The 5,000-nt window shown below is 58.2% G+C and overlaps 1 pseudogene; it reads right to left on the bottom strand.

Moving 5' to 3' along the window:
- Nucleotides 1-5,000, bottom strand: part of LOC126436660 (large subunit ribosomal RNA) — a 7,741-nt pseudogene that overhangs the window by 1,951 nt on the left and 790 nt on the right.

Raw genomic sequence — 5,000 nt, 5'->3', positions numbered from 1 at the left:
AGGACGCCACAGCGTCATGTCTGGCAATGCGGGCCCCGTCGCTCCTCCAACACTGCTGGATCACATGGTTGGCAGTCTCTGTGGCGTTACAGCCTCCCCGGCACCTTGTGTCACCCTCCCGCCCTCGTAGGAGCCGTGCCTGAGTAGGCAGGGCGTTGATCCGAGCACGAAGGCAGTTGATGTAGTCACGGCCTGCGACAAACTGCCGAGTGTTAGACACCCAGCAGTGCTGCCCTGGTGTTTGGGCAGACTTCCGTAGAGCAGCGCCGTCGACTGATGAGTGCAAGCGCTCGGCCCAGCACCGACCCAGTTGGTAGCTGGACTTAATAACGTCGCCATTCCATTGTAGGGCGTTGTCCAACTGATGGATTTCACGTCTGAGGGAATCCTGGGAGGTATCGTCAGCTGCCGTACCGAGTCTCTCCATCTTTGCAAGGCGCCTCCTCCGGAGAAGAGGACCCAGCCAGCGGGCTGCCGGGACCCCCAGGCCCCCATGAGAGACAGGGGCATGAAAGTACCCAACAGGGGTGTCCGCCGGCAGGTGGAGCCAGGATCTAATGGCTTTGCGCACACAAACATCGAGGGACGAGAGGGCCCCTAGACGTGTCCTTCCCAGGGCCAGGCCATGAAAAATGCCCGGGAGAATAACTGAGCAAAGGGAAAAGAGTCTTTGCTGAGGCTTAAGGGGTGCCCTGCTAATGGTGTTCAACTGTTTCTCGACCTCGCGCCGAGGATGGAAAATGCTGCGCCCACATGTGGTGAATTGCAGGCCTAAGTATTTAAAGGAATCTCCCATCGCTAGCGCCGGAATGTAGTTGTTACCTGCCCGAAAGACGACAGACTCATCAACCTTTATCTTCTTCTCCCGACCTGATGCAACCAGGGCGAGAGAGAAGCACTTCTTAGGGTTGATCTCAAGACCGAGGTCACCTAGGGCTGTTGCAGCGATGGTGATTAGCTCCTGCAATCCATCCTTCGTCTCGGCGAACAGAAGAAGATCATCCGCAAACGCAGCAGCATTTATTCTTCGGCCGAGAATACGGGCACCAACATGCTCAGGAAGACGGGAAAGGAGAATGTCTATAGACATGTTGAAAAGGATGGGGGATAAGGGATCACCTTGCCGCACACCCCTCGAAGGCCGCACTAGATCTGACGACTTCCCAGCACCACAGATAACCGTCGAGCCCGCCTCGTAGCACCCCAGGACGTAGTCAATGAACTCGACCGGCAGACCATGGGCCCTAAGCACAGGACCTAGGGCACCATGGGACAGCGAGTCGAAGGCCTTTGACACATCCAGCGATGCCACATACAGCGAGCTGGCGGTGCTCCGTGCCTGGGTCATCGCCAGATCCAGCAGAAAGGTGTTGTGGAGCATCCCATCCTGTGGGATGAAAGCCCGCTGACGACCGTCCAGGGCACAGTGGCGCATAAGGCGGCCAACCAGGACCTTGTGGAAGACCCTGGTCAGCACCGAACACACTGTGATAGGTCGGAAGTCAGCGGGGGATGCTACGGCGGTCTTCTTGGGCAGCAAGGTGGTACGAGCCTGTAGGAGACGGGATGGGAGGGAACGTGAGAGGAGTAGGAGGTTGAGGAATTTAAGAAGAGCCTCACGAGGAAGGCGACGTAACTGGGATGGTGTAAGGCGATCAGGGCCTGCAGCAGAGTTGCGAGGGGGAAGAGCTGCAGCTACCTCTTCTGCAGTAATAGGTGCCCATAGAACTTCAAAGGGCACACACTTGCAAAATGGCAACAACTTACCTGAGAGACCCTCCCCACGTGGCGGCCGAGACCTGACACGAGGGGGAGTAAAGAGATCCCTCCAAAACTCAATCAGCCCCGGGATGGTGGGTGGCTGATGGAGAAGTGTGCCATCGAGAATACCATTGATGCAGCGCGCTGGGTTCTTCTTAAAGGCACGCTGCACTACAGCATACTCCCACCTTCTTCTCGCCCGCTTCCGCTCCGGCGGCTGTTGAAATTCCTTACCAGGAGCTTGACAAACAAGTGGTTCCCTGCTACCTAGTTCTTCAAGAGCGGGAACAAGCATGGCTTGGATGGTACTCCGGCTAGCAGTGGGGCCCAAGGCCACAACTGCATCAAGTGAGCGGAAACGCGGGCCCGAGGAGGGCAACTCAGCTAACAGGGACCAGATAGCACGATCGGCATCTTCCCCTGGAGAAGATGACTGTGGTGAAGAAGAGCCCACAGCAGATCCGTCTACAGAGGCCTGATGATCTTCGCCTCCCTTTGAGAGCTCAGCAGCAAAGTTGGCCACCATGTTCTTATAGGCCTGCACCCTGCGCTGACACTTGATAGATTCAAGGGTGCGCTCTGGGAAGGCTTTGGCCAGCTCTTGGTTAAAGAACCGGCAACCTTGGAGGGACAAAGTCGCCTCAGCATGCGCAAGACGGAGCAACTCTTCTTGCGACCATCTGGCCTTCTTCCTTTCCGTTTGCACTTCCGCGTTGGCGGCATCAGGGTGGGCACGACGGCGATGAACACCGAGCCCGGTCTTTGTTGAAAAGGACCGCAGACATTCCGGGCAGACAGCGGGGAGCGGCGCTCGACCCGCACTGGTTGGCTGGCTGGAAAGCTCGTCAGCTAGCACAGGCACTCCAGTGGGAGGCCTGGTACCTTGTTTTCTTCTACTACTTGCACCAGCTGGAAACAAAAGGCAGGGGGGGAGGTAACCCCCAAGCCTCGAACGACACCCTGCTCTGTCAGTCGGAGCGCTTCAAAAAGTATTACACCTTTCTTAGCACCCCTTACGACCCCCGCCACTTGAAGGCCAGAGCTCGGATTTCCCACAGAGAGGCTAATCGAACCATCATCCACCCGACATCGTGAGGATGCTAAGGGGTGGATCGAGAGGGTCCATATATTACGCATCAGGTGGGCATTTGAGAGTCATAGTTACTCCCGCCGTTTACCCGCGCTTGCTTGAATTTCTTCACGTTGACATTCAGAGCACTGGGCAGAAATCACATTGCGTCAACACCCGCTAGGGCCATCGCAATGCTTTGTTTTAATTAGACAGTCGGATTCCCCCAGTCCGTGCCAGTTCTGAGTTGATCGTTGAATGGCGGCCGAAGAGAATCCGCGCACCCGCGCGCCCCCGGAGGAGCACGCTAAGGCGGACGCGGCCTCGCAGCAAGGAAGATCCGTGGGAGGCCAAGGCACGGGACCGAGCTCGGATCCTGCACGCAGGTTGAAGCACCGGGGCGCGAACGCCGCGCAGGCGCGCGCATCCTGCACCGCCGGCCAGCACGAGGCCGACCAACAGCGAGAGCAGACCACGCCCGCGCTAAACGCCCGCACTTACCGGCACCCCTACGGCACTCACCTCGCCCAGGCCCGGCACGTTAGCGCTGACCCACTTCCCGACCAAGCCCGACACGCCCCGATCCTCAGAGCCAATCCTTATCCCGAAGTTACGGATCCAATTTGCCGACTTCCCTTACCTACATTATTCTATCGACTAGAGGCTCTTCACCTTGGAGACCTGCTGCGGATATGGGTACGAACCGGCGCGACACCTCCACGTGGCCCTCTCCCGGATTTTCAAGGTCCGAGGGGAAGATCGGGACACCGCCGCAACTGCGGTGCTCTTCGCGTTCCAAACCCTATCTCCCTGCTAGAGGATTCCAGGGAACTCGAACGCTCATGCAGAAAAGAAAACTCTTCCCCGATCTCCCGACGGCGTCTCCGGGTCCTTTTGGGTTACCCCGACGAGCATCTCTAAAAGAGGGGCCCGACTTGTATCGGTTCCGCTGCCGGGTTCCGGAATAGGAACCGGATTCCCTTTCGCCCAACGGGGGCCAGCACAAAGTGCATCATGCTATGACGGCCCCCATCAACATCGGATTTCTCCTAGGGCTTAGGATCGACTGACTCGTGTGCAACGGCTGTTCACACGAAACCCTTCTCCGCGTCAGCCCTCCAGGGCCTCGCTGGAGTATTTGCTACTACCACCAAGATCTGCACCGACGGCGGCTCCAGGCAGGCTCACGCCCAGACCCTTCTGCGCCCACCGCCGCGACCCTCCTACTCGTCAGGGCTTCGCGGCCGGCCGCAAGGACCGGCCATGACTGCCAGACTGACGGCCGAGTATAGGCACGACGCTTCAGCGCCATCCATTTTCAGGGCTAGTTGCTTCGGCAGGTGAGTTGTTACACACTCCTTAGCGGATTCCGACTTCCATGGCCACCGTCCTGCTGTCTTAAGCAACCAACGCCTTTCATGGTTTCCCATGAGCGTCGATTCGGGCGCCTTAACTCGGCGTTTGGTTCATCCCACAGCGCCAGTTCTGCTTACCAAAAGTGGCCCACTTGGCACTCCGATCCGAGTCGTTTGCTCGCGGCTTCAGCATATCAAGCAAGCCGGAGATCTCACCCATTTAAAGTTTGAGAATAGGTTGAGGTCGTTTCGGCCCCAAGGCCTCTAATCATTCGCTTTACCGGATGAGACTCGTACGAGCACCAGCTATCCTGAGGGAAACTTCGGAGGGAACCAGCTACTAGATGGTTCGATTAGTCTTTCGCCCCTATACCCAGCTCCGACGATCGATTTGCACGTCAGAATCGCTACGGACCTCCATCAGGGTTTCCCCTGACTTCGTCCTGGCCAGGCATAGTTCACCATCTTTCGGGTCCCAACGTGTACGCTCTAGGTGCGCCTCACCTCGCAATGAGGACGAGACGCCCCGGGAGTGCGGAGGCCGCCGCCCCGTGAAGGGCGGGGAAGCCCCATCCTCCCTCGGCCCGCGCAAGGCGAGACCTTCACTTTCATTACGCCTTTAGGTTTCGTACAGCCCAATGACTCGCGCACATGTTAGACTCCTTGGTCCGTGTTTCAAGACGGGTCGTGAAATTGTCCAAAGCTGAAGCGCCGCTGACGGGAGCGATTATTCCGCCCGAGAGCATCCCGAGCCAACAGCGGCGCGGGTCCGGGGCCGGGCCAGGTAGGTCCGTCATCCGGGAAGAACCGCGCGC

Source organism: Schistocerca serialis, unplaced genomic scaffold (assembly GCF_023864345.2).
Source record: "Schistocerca serialis cubense isolate TAMUIC-IGC-003099 unplaced genomic scaffold, iqSchSeri2.2 HiC_scaffold_1242, whole genome shotgun sequence".
NCBI classification, from domain to species: Eukaryota; Metazoa; Arthropoda; class Insecta; order Orthoptera; family Acrididae; genus Schistocerca; species Schistocerca serialis.
The sequence above is the reverse complement of the archived record's forward strand: the minus strand, read 5'-3'. Positions and strand labels throughout refer to the sequence as shown.